Source organism: Triticum urartu, chromosome 5A (genome assembly GCF_056163025.1).
Source record: "Triticum urartu cultivar PI428250 chromosome 5A, HENAU_Tu73, whole genome shotgun sequence".
NCBI lineage: Eukaryota > Viridiplantae > Streptophyta > Magnoliopsida > Poales > Poaceae > Triticum > Triticum urartu.
This window is the reverse complement of record NC_141877.1, coordinates 553,007,140-553,026,283: the sequence shown is the minus strand read 5'-3', so window position 1 is coordinate 553,026,283 and position 19,144 is coordinate 553,007,140. Positions and strand designations below refer to the sequence as shown.

Genomic DNA, 19,144 nt, shown 5'->3' with positions numbered 1-19,144 from the left:
CGTACTGAAGAAGAACAACAAGTGGCGTATGTGTATAGACTACATGAGCCTCAACAAGGCCTGCCCCAAAGATCCCTTTGCCCTGCCAAGGATTGACCAAGTAATAGACTCCACAGCCGGATGCGAGTTGTTGTGCTTCTTGGATACTTACTCAGGCTACCACCAGATAAAGTTGGATCCTGCAGACCGCCTGAAGACCGCCTTCATCACACCATTCGGAGCTTTCTGCTACCTGACTATGACATTCGGCTTGAGAAATGCCGGTGCTACTTTTCAGCGTTGCATGCAGAAATGCCTCCTCAAGCAGCTCGGCAGAGATGCCCACGTCTATGTAGACGACATTGTGGTGAAGACGGATAAGCGCGACACCTTGCTAGAAGACCTCAGAGAGACATTTGAAAACTTGCTCCGATTTCAGATCAAGCTCAACCCCGAGAAATGCGTGTTCGGTGTACCAGCCGGCCAGCTTCTAGGCTTCCTGGTCTCCGAACGCGGCATCGAGTGCAACCCAGTGAAAATCAAGGCCATAGAGAGAATGGAGATTCCCACCAAGTTGTGAGACGTCGAGAAGTTCACCGGATGCCTGGCTTCCCTGAACCGCTTCATCAGCCGGCTTGGAGAAACGGCTCTCCCCCTCTACCGACTCATGAAGAAGTCCACTCACTTCGAGTGGAACGACCAAGCAGACCAAGCTTTCCACGAGCTAAAGAAGATGTTGACCACGCCGCCTGTCTTGGCGGCGCCTGCTGAGAAAGAGACCATGCTCCTCTACATTGCCACCACTAGCCAGGTGGTCAGCATTGTCATCGTGGTCCAGCGCCCAGAAGAAGGCCGAGCTCAGCTAGTCCAGAGGCCAGTATACTATTTGAGCGAAGTACTGTCCACCTCAAAACAGAACTACCCGCACTACCAGAAGATGTGCTATGGTGTGTACTTCTCCGCCAAGAAGCTCAAGCCCTACTTTCAAGAGCACCCCATCACGGTCATGTGTACTGCCCCGCTCGCCGAAATCATAGGTAGCCGGATGCATCCGGCCGGGTGGCAAAATGGGCCATCAAGCTGGCCCCCTACACGATCTTCTACCAGCCTCGCACCGCCATCAAGTCTCAAGCATTCGCCGACTTCCTCGTCGACTGGGTCGAAACCCAGTACCTGCCGCCAGCCCCCGACTCCACTCATTGGCGGATGCACTTCGATGGGGCCAAGATGCGCACCGGCTTGGGAGCCGGCATCATCCTCACCTCTCCCAAGGGCGATAGGCTCAAGTACACATTGCAAATTCATTTTGCCGCCTCCAACAATGTGGCCGAGTATGAGGCGCTCATACATGGGCTTCGGCTAGCTAAAGAGCTCGGCATCCGCCGAATCCTGTGCTATGGCGACTCGGACATGGTGGTCCAATAGTCATCTGGCGATTGGGACACCAAGGACGCAAACATGGCGAGCTACCGCTTCCTCGTACAGCAAATTAGCGGACATTTTGAAGGATGTGAGTTCCTCCACGTGCCACGGGCCGACAACGAGCAAGCAAATGCCTTGGCACGGATAGGCTCTACCCGACAAGCTATACCAGCTGGCGTCTCCATGCACCGCCTCCTTAAGTCATCCATCAAGCCATCTCCAGAATCTGACTCCATCTTCGTGCCGCCTGACCCCGACGCAGTCGGATCCGACTTGGGGAGCCAGGCAGGCGGCTCGGGGACTTCGGCAGGCGGCCCGGGGACTGCCACAGTCGAACCCGGCCCGAGAACTTCAGAACTCGGCAGGGGACTACTGCAGTCGGCCCGGGGACTACATCGACGCATCAGACGGTGGCCGACTCCAATTCTTCACCACCCAGCCCACCCGCCCTGGTCACAGCAACAATTTTGACAATAGAAGAAGTCACAGCTCCATCATGGGCCCAGCCCATCCTCAATTTCTTGGTAAACAGAGAGTTGCCGCCTGACGAGATTTCGGCAAGACAAGTTCAACGCCGAGCCGGAGCATACACAATAGTAAACCGAGAGCTCGTTTGGCGCAACATCGCTGGAGTCTTCCAACGCTGCGTCGAACCAGAGAAGGGCATAGCCATCCTCAAGGACATCCACCAAGGAGAATGCGGCCACCACGCGGCCTCAAGGTCACTCGTCGCCAAAGCTTTCCGGCACGGATTCTTCTGGCCGACTGCTTTGGACGATGCCAAAGAGCTAGTCAAACACTGCAAAGGGTGCCAAGTTTTCAGTTCCAAGCAACACCTGCCAGCTTCTGCACTCAAGATCATCCCCCTAACCTGGCCTTTCGCCGTCTAGGGGCTGGACATGGTGGGCCCATTCAAAACAGCACGCGCAGGCATGACACATCTGCTCGTCGCTGTGGACAAATTTACCAAATGGATTGAAGCAAAGCCGATCAAGAAGCTGAATGGGCCGACTGCCGTGACGTTCATCGCATATATCACAACCCGGTACGGCATACCACACAACATCATCACCGACAACGGAACAAATTTTGCCAAGGGAGCCCTGGCACGTTTCTGCGCAACACAAGGCATCCGGCTGGACCTAGCGTCCGTTGCCCACACGCAGTCAAACGGCCAGGTCGAGCGAGCAAACGGCCTCATCCTCTCCGGCATCAAGCCCCGACTGTTCGTGCCATTGGAGCGCTCGGCCGGCTGTTGTCTCAACGAGTTGCCGGCCGTCCTCTGGAGTTTGCGCACAACTCCGAACAAGTCAACCGGCTTCACCCCCTTCTTCCTTGTATACGGTGCCGAGGCTGTCATCCCAACTGACATCGAGTTCGGCTCGCCTCGGGTTACCATGTACACGGAGGCGGAGGCCAAGGAAGCGCGAGAAGACGGCGTCGACCTGCTGGAAGAATGCCGGCTGTTAGCCCCCAGCCGGTCAGCCATCTACCAGCAGGGCCTTCACCGTTACCACAGCTGGAAGGTCAAGCCAAGATCTTTTCAAGAGGGCGATCTTGTGCTCCGGCTGATCCAGCGAACAGCCGGCCAGCACAAGCTCTCGGCCCCTTGGGAGGGCCCCTTCGTCATCAGCAGAGCTTTAGGCAACGACTCCTACTACCTAATCGACGCGCAGAAGCCGAAGGCACGAAAGAGAGATGATTCCGGCAAGGAGTCGGAACGACCATGGAACGCCAATCTCCTCCGAAGATTTTACAGTTAAAAAGCAATATGTACCACGCTATCTTTTGTACTAAGTACGAGACAAAGGGTGCCCCGAGGAGCACTCGGGGACTACCCTCTTTTATCTATGAATGACGAGTATCACGCCTATGATTATGTTACTACAATTGTCTTTTTCGTCCGGCACCGGGTTCGACCAGTCGGCCCGGGGACTCGCCGCCTTAAATTAATCTAAGTTCTGCTTGCAGTCAGACAAGTAGTGTGCCGGAACCCAAGCCCCCTCTTGCCGAAATTCGCAGCTCGAAGAATCGACTGACCGACTGGCAAAAGCCAAAGGCAGGAAAGGGTGCCCACACAAAAAACGGCTAAGGAGTAACGTACTTATATAATGCAAGCCGACCTCCCGTCCCGCCAGCCGGCTACCAGAGAAGCCGGCTGGCCGGCTTCCCGTTCACCTTGCTACAATCTAAGAAAGCTCCAGTACTTGCCTTCCCAAAAGAAAATGGCCAAGTCCTTCTCCAGCCACAGACTGCAGAGCAGCTGTCCGGCTGGGAAGGCGGCGACCAAGGGAAGGCGGCAAAGGAAAAAGCCCAAAAGATGAAAAGCAAACGTGAACGAGAGCCAAACACATGCATGATTATATTTACACAAAAACCTTCGAAAGGCCAGCATTCAACATAGTTTGAATACACCCCCAGTGGGTGGAACTACGCAAATTTAATAGAAGTTGTTCAAAGAGTAACAAAGAGGAAAAGCAAGGACGGCAGATTAAGCCAAAGGAACGACTGGCGAGTCGGGAAGGTCGGTGGAGACGACAGTGCTGGCTGGAGGAGTGGCCGGCTGGCGAATCTCGGCATGATCACCACCTCCCGCATACGGCGCGCTTGCGTGCGCCTCGTTGCTGGAGGAACGATCAAGCTGAGGCTGCCTGGTCGCTTCACCGTCTGGCACAACGTCTTCACCACCCTCTCCCTCTTCCTCTTCGCCCTCGTCGCTGGAGGCAATCTCCTCCGCCGAGTCCTCACCCTCTGCCGTGTTCAGCCCAAACCGTTCCTCCGGCTGAGCAATGCCGTCATCATTCACCCCAGTGGCAAAGGCGCTGGTGTCAGTGCACTCGGCAATCATCGAGGCACGCTGAGCGATAGCCGGCCGCACCTCCTCCATCTCCTCGTCGGCTTCCAGCTGCCAGGTGCGTAGCTGGTCCAGGTTTAGCCCAGGATACCAAGCTCGGACGAACTCCAGCGCCCGCCAAGCGCCGAGCCGGGCCGCCGATGCCTTCCAAGCCTCGAAGCGGCCAACCGCAACCTCCAGCCAGTCGGCAGTCCGACTTGGGGTGTGGGGAATTGCCTCGCTAGGCCAGAGGGCGGCTAGCGCTTGTGCCCCGGCGCTGAGAAGACAGCGGAGCATGCGGTGAGCCGGCTGCAGGCGGGCTTGAATCACCAAGAGCTGATCCTCAAGAGAGCGGCCCGCATTCGGCGCGATCTCAACCCCCTCCTGCCGCCGTGCGTCGCGGTAGGCCTCAATTGCTTGGGTAGCGGCGACGGAGTAGCTGGGAAAGTAGTCTGCGCAAAGAAGAAAGCAGCAGCTCAAAATCAAAAGACAAACCAGATGACAAAGGGCAGGCAAAGAAACAAAGAAGAAGGCGGCCTACCATCGATCAAATCTTCAACTCGGCTGTAGCCCTGGCTCAGCGCCTGCCTCTCCTCGGCCCAGCCCGCCGCCTCAGTCTCATACTCGACCTTAAGGGAGGCCTCGCCGTCTTGCACCGCCTTCAGGGCCGCCTTGTGGCTCTCCTCCTGGTCGACCAATTTCTTGGCCAGGCGATCGCGCTCCTGAGCCAGGGCGTTGCACTCGTTTTCTTTGGCATGGAGGGCGGACTGGGCTCCACCTAACTATTCCCTCAAGTCGCCTTTGGCCCCTGAAGATATGAAGAAGAAGGGAAAAGTAATAAGAAAGAAGTTGTCAGGAGAAGATCCGACCCGACTGCTCAGCAGTCGGCCCGAATCTCAGGACTACACCCAGTGGGTGCGCTGACGCGCCCCCACTTGAGAATAGAACATGAAGCACTTACTCCGGCTCTCGGTCAGATCAGTGGTTTTCTGATTCAACTCCTGGGCCTGGGAGTTGAAAGCAGCTGCGCAGGAGATATGATACTCCTACAGAAAAGACATGAGATGCAAGTAAGAACAAGACGGCAATCGAAGTCTACCAAAAAGTTCAAAGCCGCCTGCTCAGCAGCCGACTCGGAACTCGGGGACTACACCCAGTGGGTGCGTTGACGTGCCCCCACGGAAGAAATCAGAAACAATCAACGATGCGCAAGAGGACTCACCCGGATAGCCGTTCGAGTCGCAAGAAACTCTTGGGTGTACTGCTTCAGCGCGGTGGCCTGGGCCTGAAGCCGGTTCCGGACGTCCTGTGCCGCCACGTTCAGCACGGTCATCCCACCGCCTGGCGTCCACCCAGACGAGCTGTCTCTGGCCGCCTTCGGGTCCTGGGCCGACGTTCCGGCGCCGCCGACTTCTGCGCCCTCGGCAATGATGTCACCCTCTCTGCGCGCCGACAAGACGGCGACAAGACCACAAGATCCGCCCCCACGGCCGGCTCGCCCCCAGCCGGCTGCACGGGCGGTGCTTCAGGCCGGCTTCCTTGAGCCATTCTGGTCAACGGCGATGCCACCGCCTCCCTCTCCATCACCGGCTGGTCACGGCCGGCCTCCTCCGATGGAGGCACGGGGATGTCGGGGGCCATGGTGGAAGGGGGATGACGAGCTGTGGAGGTTGGTTCTGCAGGGCCTCCGCCTCCGTCTCCTCGGCCGTGGCCTCCGCTTGGGCCTTGGCAGCCGCGTTGGCCCGCGCCTTCGCCGACTTCTCCCTCACCTCCCGGACCGCCCTCTGCTCCTCCGCCTCCCGCTCCTCCCGCGCCTCCCGCAAGTTTCGCTCCGTCACCTCTAGGAGGTCGGAGCGGGGATCCACACGGCGGGAGCTCGAAGACCCTCCCGTGTTTCCAACTACGGAGGCGGCGGAGGCCCGCTCGAGAGAGAGCGGGGCCCTATTGATGAGTCAAGAGGAAGACTTAGAAGAATTTCAACACAAAGAAAAAAGAGAGGCGTAAGAGAAACAACACTTACGCCAAACCGCCTGCGGCTGCTTCACCACCTTGCGGAAGCGGGCCGCCTTCGCGGCCGCTTCGTCCCGCTTGGTCGCAACTGCGGTGCCCTTGGGTTTCTTCGGCCGGCTGCCGAAGTAGGTCGACGCGGCCCGGTGTTTCTGCGCGCCGCCACGGGCAGCCGGCGCGGCAGATGGACCCGCGCCTTGATTATCAAGCGCCGGCTGGCGGCACGGAACGACTTCGACCTCGTCATTGTCCGCTCAGTCCTCGAGGGCGACCCCGAGCCTCACGCCGCCTGCCTCGTCGCCTTCCCCTACGACGGCGTCTTCCATGGCGGCCGCCCCCAGGTCTGGGTCGTCGACTTCATCCACCATGCGGTAAGGGAGGAGCTGGCGCTCTACCCCTACAGCCCCAGCCGCCAGTGGAAGAAGGGGGTACTGCTGAAAACAAGCCGGTTGATCAGAAGTTGGCCATCATGAAGCCAGCTAAAAGAAAAGAAGAAAAGAAGAAAAGCTTACCGCAGGCGGAGGGTTGGCGCGAGAATACAACTCCTTGCCGTACCGCCACTCCTCGGCGAGCTTGCAGTTGGAAATATAGTTCACCATATAGGACACCTCGACATGCGGCATCTCCCTGGTGCTTAGTCGGCATGGGTCGAACCGGCCGCTCATCTGGCAGATCATGTGAGGCCGGCCCTGGCTCGGCACTCCACGAAGGCGGCCACCAGGTCGGCTCCGGTCAGGCCCTCCGACTGGGTCATTACCCAGAGCCGGGCAACGACGGCGTTCCCGGCCTAAGACAGCGACCTGGCCCGGTAGCTCCATGAGGGTTGCCTCCCAGCCGGTGGGCCGGCTACGTAAGCCAGCAAGTTGACGAAGTCGCCTTGCGGGGCGACGTTCTTCACGTAGAAGTAAGACTTCTGCCAGAGCTTCACCGACTGGATCAGCGGGATGGACGGGAATGGATTGTTCTCGCCCGTCCGCCTCATGGCGATGAAGGCTCCGCATGGGGCGGGCACGCCCGCGACGACAGTGCCGAGCTTGCACTGGAAGAATTCTCCCTAGAGCTCGAGAGTGGGGAGAACACCGAGAAAGCCCTCGCAAAGGGTGACGAAGGCCGACGGCAGCATCACCGCATTTGGAGTGAGGTGATGCGGCTAGAGGCGGTAAAATTCTAGGAAATAACAGAGGAACCCGCTTGCCGGAAGGCCGAAGCCACGCAGGCAGTGCGAGCGGAAGATTACCCGCTCGCCCTCCTCCGGTGCCGGCGAGATCTCCCTCGCCGACGCGCGACGGACCCGCACGTAGTTCGCGTCGGGCAGACGCCACGTCCGGCGGAGGAAGTCAACATGGTCTTCGTGGACGTTGGAGCCGTCCCAAGAGCTCGACAGCGCCATAGGATCGGCGCGGCGGTGAACAAGGTGCGGCGGCAGAGATGCGCGCGACCCCGCTGCGGCAGAGCAACGACGAGCCAAGAGGATTGGCGGAAGAGTTGGGCTGCGGCAGAAAGTCGCGATGACAGAGAGGAAGAAGAAGCAAGGGGCGGAGCGAGGGCGAGCGTGCGAGCGTCTGCCGCTCCCCCTCCTCCCCCCTACTTATAGCCTCGTGCGGCGGAGCTGAGGAGGCGAGGCGTGGGGGAACGTGGGATTAACTGTGCCCATTCCCCCACGTCCCGTGATTATTGCGCCTTAACGGCATGCAGTAACCGCCGCTGGAAGGCGTGCGGTCCGTCCGGTCCGCAAAAGGTCCGCGTGTGGGCCGAGGCCCGATGGTGGTGGGCCCCAGACTGCGGCGACGTCCCGTCGCGCGCGTGGGCTGGCTGGCCCTTCCTGCCATCGGGTGCCATGTGGCGCATAGGCGGTGAGCGGCCAACACACAACCTAACCCGCGCAAACGCCTGGTTCCCGCCTTCAAGCTTCGAAACCACCGAAAGACGGCGCGCCGAACCAAAGCCAGCTCCCAGCTGCTGGCTCCTCAAGATAGGAAGCTGATTGAGCTTCTCGTCTTTTTTCAGCCTCGGAGCCCAACCAGCTTCAGGGACCATTCCAGCCTTCGAGATCCAAGGCGTGGGGCCGTCTTCCTCCATCCGGCTACCTCTTAGAGCGGCTGGACGAAGGTGGCCTTGCCTCAAGACCTCCTAAGGGAAACTACAAGAGGGCCGGCTCCAAGAAGCCGGCCATGAGAGGGCCGGCTCCAAGAAGCCGGCCATGAGAGGGCCGGCTCCTAGAAGCCGGCCACAAGAGGGACGCCTCCCAGAAGCCGGCCCCCAACCAGCGGCCAGGACCGTGCCCTCAAAGGCTACACCCACATAACGGCAACAAGACGGGGCGTGGCTACAATAAAGCCTGCCACCCCCGAATCCCGGGACGCGCATGGCCACAGTGTGCCGTACAGGGTGGCCGTCCCAGTCCAGCGCAGCACTGTTGCCATGTTGACCGTGACATCACCCACGGCGAGATGTCAGTACGACCCAAGGGCTGCAGGCCCCATCGGTCAAGAAGATACCCGAAGGCGGCCAGGCCTCCCGTAGTCGGCCTGAGGTGAATCCGGCTCCCAGAACACGGCTAGTCCCTCCCCTCGAGGGGCGCGCCTCATTAAGAAGACAAGACATGGTAAGGCTACAGTGATGTGCCGCCCAATGACGGCACCGTAGCCATGCTTACCACGACGGAGCCCACGGCACCAGAGGTGGGGCAACAGTAACCAGCCCCCGATAAGACCCCCGAGCGGTGGGTCCGGCCTATCGACTAGAAAGCTGGCAACCGGCGGGCCCACCAGTTGGCGGGCCCCATCGGCCAGCGGAGAAGCCGGCGAGCATAGACGCAGACAACTAGGACCCATGCCCAGCTGTATTACCATTGTACCCCTGGGGGGTAGGCCTATATAAACCCCCCAGGGTGCCCATGCAAAGGGAGATCTTTTTTAGGAGTTTTTAGACAACACATCGAGGGGAGAAGAATCCTAGCCTTGCCCTTCTTCTTCTTCCCTCCGAATAGCTCAAGGAGCCTCTTGTAGCTACTTGCCAATCTAGTGATCATGCGAAGGCCCCGCAGAGCAGCAGTAGGGATGTTATCTCCACGGAGAGCCTTGAAGCTGGGTAAGATTCGCCGGCGTGCATGTCTTCGCCTCATCCCGTTTCCAGGCACTGGCGACGTTTTATTGGCTCCAACAATGATAAGCCATCCGTTGGCATATGTCTCCCCAACCACCCGACACTTTGGGTCATGACCAAAATTTTGGTAAGGTGTACTTTGGCCACAATCCAAACACACCCCAACACCCGGCTCGTCGAGGAAGCACGGGGCGCCGCGACGCATCCGCAGAGTGGTGTAGCGCGGCCAACTGCATCCTCTGGACCTGAGACCATGCCAGGTTGTCTTGCTTTTTCAATGACATGCGGGGATCGCATGTGAGCAAAGGGCATCTCCAACATTGCCACGACCGCATCGGACTACCCTGGCACACCGAAACCCTCGTCCCGTCGTGCGGTGCGTTCCCAGCCGGCGCCAGCTACCCGCATTCATGCCGTCCGTTCGTATGTCGTCGTTAAGAGGCTCGGTGCCCGAGGAACCAACTCCGGCGACTTAATGACACACCCGACGCTTGGCCTCACCGGAATGTGCTACTTAAAGCGGCAACGCCCAGCTAACCTCCACACCATAGCGCATCGTCCTCCTACCTGGCACCACATCCGCCATGACCGCAAGTGCGAACACTCTGCGGGAGAGCTTGTCTTAGGGGATGAAGCTCGAGGTCGCCGCCCTCGCTCAAGTCGCCTCTCGCGACGCAATAGCGGCGTAGCCAGACACGGACGCGACCGCACGAGCGATGGCCACGCCGGCGGCCGACGATGAGAGCACCGTCAGCCACACGTCCTACTTGCCGCCGTCCAACGTCCGGCACCGCCGAGGTCGGGGACTCCTCCGAGGATGAGTAGGGCATGGGAGGCGGCAGGGCATGGTGTGCCAACTGGCCGGTCCGTATCCCGTGTTCTACTCTTCCTCGCCGGAGACCGCACCTTCACTTCACGGGTCTTGAACCCCGCCCCCGTACATAGAGATCGCAGATGGAGGACGTCGGTCGCCGCCGTAGAATAGGTTTAGGGTCGATTTTCTTTTATTTTTCTGTCCTATAGAAGTTCAAAATGTAAGGAAAATCTGCCGTGTTTGCATTAATCTCGGCCGGTGTATATGAACTTTCACAATAATATACATATTGTAGGAGTACTAGCAAGATGCCCGTGCGTTGCACGAAAGATCAAGATCTTGTGGGAGAAAAGGATGAACGAGGGAATGCCTTACCTGCAAATGTGGAGAGGAGTGCGGGTAAATTGTCATAGTTTCCTTCCTATCCGTTAGATATAGATCGGACGGCCTATATTGCAGGATGACAGGCACACCATCATCACCAACTCTGCTTTTTATTGAACTGAGACAAATCTAACATGCGAAGTAAAATAAACACATAGGGTCTATACATACACAAATTATCATAGGCACTCCAATAGTACATCCACTACACATTCATGCATTTCACATCTTTCTACATCTACGGGAACCTACGAAAGGGTTAACGTAAATTGCCTCTCTCTCTCCTCCCCTGATTTTCATGGTGGTGGGCCCCTCCCTCCCCCCAATCTACAATCAACAACTCACACGTTTCACATTACGTTAATTACGTAACTGGGATTACGTAGGTGTAGCATTACTTGTCCTAAAAAACCCAACTAAGCCAACCTCCCAGCATATCGTGCAGGAAAAGATCCAGCCACGTCGTTTTAGTCGGGATTACCGGATTACTAGTAGTAGTATCGATGGATTGCGCGAAGCAACAAATTTTCTTTTGAGGGGGCGAAGCACCTAGTTTAAAAGGAAAAAAGGCGGTACACTCACAGCACTCCTGTCGCGGTCGCATTGCGCCCCACACATGTTCGGTCCTGCACACGGCTCACGCAAACGGAACGCGCTTCGGCTTGCCTCTTCACTGACACGTGGGACTGCACTTGGAGAAACCGACCATGCGCCAAACTCCCCCCGCCCACCGCGCGAAAATCCTCCCCCCCACACCCAGAGATTCCCCCCATATCCGATTCAACCGCCCTTCGGCCAACTAGCCAATAATATTCCCCAAACCCCCCTCCCCCCTGTCCCCTCCACTCCATTCGCTCCACCAAAGCCGCCCTCCCCACCGTGCCGATACGTCGGCGCCGCGGTTCAGCGATCCCCTCGCTCCCACAGTACGCTCTCGTAGACTGCTGTCCTCTAGCCGCGCCGCCACCTCTGGCTACGTTCTTGTGGAGGCACATGGCGGTCAGCGCCGCCACCGCTGGCGACGTTCGTGTGGAGACGCACGGTGGTTAGCTTCTCCCACGGTACACGCATTCTAGACTGAGGCCCATTCATGTTGGTGTAGCGCTGAATGTTAGCTGATAGGCACTGTTAATCTCACTGTTTGCCGAAGTAGTTTACTGTTAATATGCTCTGCTTAAGAAGCTTCCTTGCCCTGTTCTGCACTCAATATGCTTAGCTGAGATGGCATGCCAAGGCCGATTAGTTGCTAAAATATCCTGCGATATATTTATTGTGACGTAGATTGCCATGGTCTAGTAGCCAATCTGTTAGGTGAAATAGCTCTACACCGTTTTATACTCGATCTTTGTTGCTGCGATGGCCTTCGATAGTTCGATGGCTGTGTGCTCGGCCTCATTGACTGCTGAAACAACCTGCCATAATTTGGCACTCAAATCTGTTTGCTGAATTAGCTTTACATATATTTCGTTACTTAGATCTACTCGTCCAAATATCTTGCCATAGCTTTAGACATCGACCTAGGTAATTTTTTTTCTGGACTTCATAAAAAAGCATATATGTTTTTCCTATAATATCTAGTAGAAGAACTAATTTGTATGTCTAACAGATGGATAGGACTTGGATAACTTCTGCTCGAAGATTCTCCGCTGCATATGTCGAGGGGGTTGAAAACTTCATGAACTTTATCAGAGCTGAGTACGGTGGTCCGAAATCAGATGTGCTCTGCCCATGTAGCAGTTGTATGAATTCAGTTACAAGACCCCAGTCAACTGTGCAAAATCATCTACACTTGTATGGGATGTCGGTCACATATACTAGGTGGGTTCATCATGGTGAAGCTGTGAACGTCAATGTTATTGACTACGTGGAAGCAGAAGATCACCATCTTGATCTGCCTGATGCTCAGGTGGAAGAGGAGGAGGAGGTGGTGGTGGCAGAGCCAGTGAGTTTGACCAACATTGAAACAATGCTACGAAATGCTCGTGCATTCCGTGAACTTTCACCTGCAGAAGAAAATAGGTGGGCCCGCATGTTGGAACAATGCAACATTGCTGTCACCCCAGGAAATAAGCTGTCAGTAATCTCAGCAATGGTCACCTTTCTTCAGGTGAAGACATCTGAGCAGATGACCAACAAATCATTCGATGCGATGTTGGCTGCTTTCCGCAAATCTTTCCCAGATGAGTCTGAGCTGCCACACACCTATAGTAAAATGAAGAATTTCCTTCGTGCAGTTGGAATTGGATATGATATGATCCAGTTTGTAAGAATAATTGTGTTCTATTCCGGAAGGATTATGCCAACTTAAGTGAATGCCCGAAATGCAAATCATCAAGATGGAAAGATGGCGATGTTGTGAAGAGGATTCCTCATAATGTTCCGAGACATTTTACAATTACACCAAGATTGCAGAGGTTGCTTCATGATGCTGAAACAAGAGAGGATGTACTGTGGCATTCTAGGAACCAGGAGTACAGAGATCAGAATGTAATGAGCCATCCATCTCATGGTAGTGAGTGGAAAAGCTTCAATGATAAACACAAAGAGTTTGCTGCTGACCCGAGAAACATTAGACTTGGCTTAGCTTCAGATGGATTTAACCCATTTGGCCACCAGAGCGCCACATATAGCATGTGGCCAGTGCTTGTTATCCCTTACAACATGCCTCCAAATGTTTGCACCAAAGAATCAAACTACATGATGGCCTTGCTCATCCCAGGTCCAAAAAGTCATGGAAAGGATTTTGATTTGTTCATGGAGCCTCTTGTGGAGGAACTCCAACAGCTATGGAAGGGTGTTCTCACTCGAGACCTATATAGCAGCCAACCAACTGATTTCTTTCTGCGTGCTGTTATAATTTGGTGCATCCATGATTATCTGGCTTTGGGCACTATGTCAGGGCGAACGACACATGGTTACAATGCATGTGTTCACTGTGACAGGAATCCGCTGTCATACGCAATACTTAGCAAGATCTGTTACATTGGACACCACCGTTTCCTTGCCAAGGACAAGCCGCATCCTAGAAAATACCGAAGACATGTGTTCAATGCAAAGCATGAAAACCGTGATGCGCCAAAGAGGCTCACCGCCGATGAGTTGCAAGTGGAATTAGAGAAGGTCAGGCATATTACACCAGGAAACCATCCTGGTAATGGTAGCGGGAAAAGGAAGCGTGGCAGGGTAGAAGAGAGATTATTGTTTACCCGCAGGTCCACTTTGTGGGACTTGGAGTATTGGAAAGATTTGGATCTGCGGCATAATCTTGATGTGATGCACACCGAGAAAAATATATGTGACAGCATTATCAGCACACTTCTTAATATTGAAGGCAAGATGAAAGATACCTTAAAATCTAGGATTGGTTTGACACACCTGGGTATCAGAAAGGATTTGCAGGTGCAAGATGAAGGTAAACCACGGGATATGGCACCAGCTGTGTACGTCTTGGACAAGGTAAAAAGAAAAGAATTCTGCGAGGTCCTGTCACATGTGAGATTCCCACATGGATTTGCTTCCAACCCTGAAAGGAGAGTCGGTGCAGATGGAAACAAGGTACAAGGGTTGAAAACTCATGACTGCCACGTCCTACTTCAAAGGGTTTTACCTGTTATCCTTTGAGGATTGGGCCGCCCTGACTTATACAGAGCAGGTGCAGAGTTGGGACAATTCTTCAGGGAACTCTGCAGTAGGAATATCAGGATAGATGCTTTGGAGCGTCTTAGAGACAAGATACCAACTATCCTATGCGACCTTGAGAAGATATATCCTCCATCCTTCTTTGATGTGATGGTGCATTTGGCTGTTCATCTACCTGATGAGGCACTACTTAGAGGTCCAGTACAGTATGGTTGGATGTACCCTATTGAAAGGTGGCTAGGCACTTTCAAGGGCTATGTTAGGAACAGAGCTAGACCCGAGGGTTCCATTGCAGAGGCCTACATTGCCACAGAAGCGTTGATATTCTGCTCAAAATACAATGAAACAGCTGATCAGCGTAGCAAAGAGGTGGGTGAAGACAATCCTGGGCTCAATGTTTCGATTATTCTATTCGAGTTACAGGGAAGAGTCGACAAGAGGACAAACCTAAAGATTTCGACAAAATGGTATGGTATGTGTTGAATAACTGTCCTGAGATACTACCTTATATCAAGTAAGTGCAATACTGTAGCTTATACATCGTACTCTACTAAACTTGCAGCACATTCTTATATATTTAGATGTTTGACGCGATCACTATTGTCTGTGTCAAAACCGGTGGATCTCGGGTAGGGGGTCCCGAACTGTGCGTCTAGGCAGATGGTAACATGAGACAAGGGACACGATGTTTTTACCCAGGTTCGGGCCCTCTCGATGGAGGTAAAACCCTACTCCTGCTTGATTGATCTTGATGATATGAGTATTACAAGAGTTGATCTACCACGAGATCGAAGAGGCTAAACCCTAGAAGCTAGCCTATGGTATGATTGTTGTTCTTGGTCCTACAGACTAAACCCTCTGGTCTATATAGACACCGGAGGGGGCTAGGGTTACACAGAGTCGGTTACAAGGAAGGAGATGTACATATCCGTACTCCCAAGCTTGCCTTCCACGCTAAGGAGAGTCCCATCCGGACAAGGGACGAAGTCTTCAATCTTGTATCTTCATAGTCCAATAGTCCGGCCAAAGGATATAGTCCGGCTGTCCGGATACCCCCTAATCCAGGACTCCCTCAGTAGCCCCTGAACCAGGCTTCAATGACGATGAGTCCGGCGCGCAGATTGTTTTCGGCATTGCAAGGCAGGTTCCTCCTCCGAATACTTCATAGAAGATTTTGAACACGAGGATCGTGTCCGGATCTGCAAAACAAGTTCCACATACCACCGTAGAGAGAATAATATTTCCACAAATCTAATCTGCTGACGTATTTCACAGTGTGTCATCACACCATAGCCAGGTCACCATTCGAATTGTTTTTTACAACCATCCTCAGCACGTTTCACGAGGCGGTTTCCTTGGCACGTCTTGTCAAAGCAGAGATCATGTCCCCTTATTACGGGATTCCCATCAATACGAACGTGGGTAACCCAACCGCGCCATTGATTACGACGCTTGGGGGATAAGCGAGTTTTACCAGGCTGGTAGGGATGTATAGTTTCGTCTGCCCTTATAAAGGGATAAGGATTCACCTTTTTCTACCCACGCCTTCTTCCTCCTTGCTCATCCATTCTCGCGCACTCGAGCTCCAGCGCCCAAGTCCACATCCTTCTCCTCAAACCTCTCCAAACATGTCCGGAGTGGGAGGCAAGTGGATGATCTCCTCCGTCACGGAGGGACACATCAAAAAGCTGAGGGGAGCCGGATACCTATCCGAGGATATCGCACACCGGCTCCCAGATAAGGGGCAGCTCATCCCCATGCCCAGGCCCCATGAGAGGGTGGTGTTCCTTACCCACTTCCTCCGCGGACTGGGATTTCCCCTCCACTCCACCCATTCGTCCGGGGGCTCATGTTCTACTACGGCCTGGATTTTCACGATCTGGCCCCGAACTTCATCCTCAACATCTCAGCGTTTATCGTCGTGTGTGAGGCCTTCCTCCGCATCAAGCCCAACTTCGGCTTATGGCTGAAGACCTTCAATGTCAAACCGAAGGTGGTGGGTGGCCAGCAGGCGAAGTGCAGAGGCGCCATGGTGGGCAAAATGCCCAACGTCACATGGCTCGAGGGCTCCTACGTGGAGACCATAAAGGGGCGGTAGTCGGGGTGGTTCTACATCACCGAGCCGTGCGACACCAAATGGGCGGCGGCCCCCGAGTTCCGATCCGGAATCCCCACGCGGCTCACCTCCTGGAAAGAGAAGGGCCTGCCCTTGGGTAGTCCAGTAGAGCTGACCGGACTCCTGACATGTATCCAAAACATGACAAACAGGAAGCTTTAAGCTTGGCAACATAGTCCAAGTCATGCTCATCCGCCGGATCCTCCCGTGTCAACAACGGGCATTCAATTTGTGGGTGTTCGACCCGGCCCAGCACCAGACTCTAAGCGAGCTCTTCGACACGACGCACGAGGACGCCTGGAAGGTGCTGTTTAAGAGTGCCGAGGTTCCCCCTCCCCTCACCGAGGATCACGGACTCAACGCACAGCGCCAAGCCGATGCGGTAAGCTTTTTTATCACTTATGGGGTATTCATTGTCCATAGTTTAACTACGTGCGGGATCTGAGCTCCCATGCCTTTGACAGGACTGGGTGGAGACATCGGGGCAGATTGACTGCCCGACCCCTCTGCCCGAAGACCCTGCAGACGCTCTCCTGACAGAGATGCTGACTCCGGCTCCTTATGAGGTGCCGGAGAAAAAGATCAAGAAGAAGGCCACGGGAACCCGAAAGAGTTCCCGGCGCCAGGTGGTATCGGACTCATCATCCGATAACTCCGAGATGCACTCCTCCCATGAAAATGAGGAGGAGGAAGATAAAGGTTCTCCCCCTCCAGCCGGGGAAGACAAGAAAAGGAAGGCCGCCCCAACCGGGGAGGCCGGAGGGTCCAAGAAGGGAAGGACTCTCCTTCCGGACTGCTCCACCACCGCCGCCGACAGCGAAGACGAGTGGTTACCCAGGGCCAAGCCCCTGGCGAAGTCGTAAGTATTCGGATACCAGAGTAACTCATAACATACTTTTGTCGCACTGCTTCTCCTAACGCCGAATGTATTTATCCAGTCCGTCTCGAGCCCGCATCGACGTGCCCTCGTCGAGCTGTTCCTTGGATTCGTCGGATTTGAATAGCTATTCACTTCCGACCGCCTCCTCTCCTCGCCCCATGGACAATGCCGAAGTATTGTCTCAAGGGGCACCAAGTCGAGGGGAGGTAGTCCTGGAGGCGCCTCAAGGAGACCTTTCGGACTCTAGGCGCAAAGGGAGCAAGACTCCCATGCCGGTGACCTCCGTCCATCCGGAGGCACCGGACAATTTGCTGGAAGTGCTTAGCGGCGCTTCCATCGACGAGGAGCACCGCACTATTATGAGTGCGGTGATCAAGAAGGTTCAGTCCGCCAAGAGCGGACTGACTGAAGCCTATGCCAGCATTCTAACAGGCTTTGAGGTAAGTATTTAAAATATAGGAAAATATTACCGCATAGACAGTAGCCCCTGATGCTCTGTTTGGTGTTCACAAAGAAAAGCCGAACAGAGGATCGAATAATATCTCCAGGAGTCTAATACAAGTATGTCTATATGCGTATGCAAGCTTCGTTGCTGACCTCTGCCGCACTGACTGCGGAGGTCGCCGCACTGAAGCAAAACCTCGAGCGGTCCGAGGAAGAGCTCGGCCTTGCCAAGAGGCAGCTCGAGGAGAACAAAGGTAAGTAATACCTTGTCTATATATATATATATATAAAGATGTGGTTGCAAAATGATAGGATCATCATGGATATAGTAGGGGCCACGACCGAGGTGGCGACCCTGAAGCAAGCGCTGTCCGAGGCCAAAAACAAAGCGGCCAAGGAGCGCACCGAGCGGGAGAAGCACGAGGCACGGGTGGGCGAGGTGAAGCAAGAGCTCCAGGCTCTCGTGAAGAAGCACGAGACTTTGGAGCTTGACTCAAAGACGCGAGAGTCCGATCTTTCACGGCCCTCGAGAGCACAAAGCATGCCAAGGCTGAAGCCCAAAAGGCCCTCCAGGAAATTGAGGCGATGAAGAAGATAGCGGCGGGTAAGGCATTCATTATGCAAAGCAAGCATGTGAAAGTAAATTACTTGTTACTTACCCGAGTCTGGAGCTCTCCAGGAGCATTCACAAATTTGCCCCGCAGCGTGTCGGATGCCGCAAAGTACTACTGAGCTGAGGAGGGGAGTTCGACAGAGAAGGTGTTCTGGTCTCAGCCGAACACCCGATGCCCTTGAGCGACTAGCTGAAGCAATTTGTCGAGCTCCATAAGGCGGCCGAACAGGCCATGAAGGGTCTCATAATCCGGCTATGGCCTGGAGATGCCATGCCAGGGAGCTACTTTGGGCTGGTGAGGCGGCTGTGGATGCCTGCCCTTGGTTAGAAGTCATCAAGCAGTCCGTCTGCATCGAGGGCGCCCGCAGGGCGCTTGCCCGTGTTAAAGTACACTGGGCCAAGATGGACGCTGAGAAGCTGGTGAAGGAGGGACCACCGCAGGGCAAAGAGTATCGTGACCCTGAAATGTATTATGAGGGCGTCCTGAAGGGTGCCCGCCTTATGGCGGATGAGTGTTCCAAAGATGTAATTTTTGAGTAAACTTGCTCGTGTGATCCTGTATTATGAAAACTTGTTCATATGCGCTATGCAACGCTTGTTTGAATTTAAAATATTACCTTCTGTGCGGCTGTTTATCAAATCTGAGAGATGGCCAGTCGTCGGCTTCTGCCCCCATGCCACGAGTGCTGGGGTGTTCGGGATAAATCTAAGCACTCTTTTCCCCATTCTTGGGTCCTTCGAGGGAGGTGCTCAGCTCAACGAACAAGGCAATCAGACTATAAAGCTTTATCACTCTCACTTAGCCAGAGAATTCTATAATTTTAAATTTTGGCGAAGCCCCTGGTATTCGGAAGGCCGAATTCGGGGCGCTATCCATGCCTAAGCCGGACAAAGCCGACTCCTCGCTC

General features: G+C 54.8%; 1 pseudogene; it reads left to right on the top strand.

The window, feature by feature from the left end:
• Positions 1-1,206: 1,206 nt before the first annotated feature.
• Positions 1,207-3,384, top strand: LOC125507334 (uncharacterized; annotated as a pseudogene).
• Positions 3,385-19,144: the final 15,760 nt, after the last annotated feature.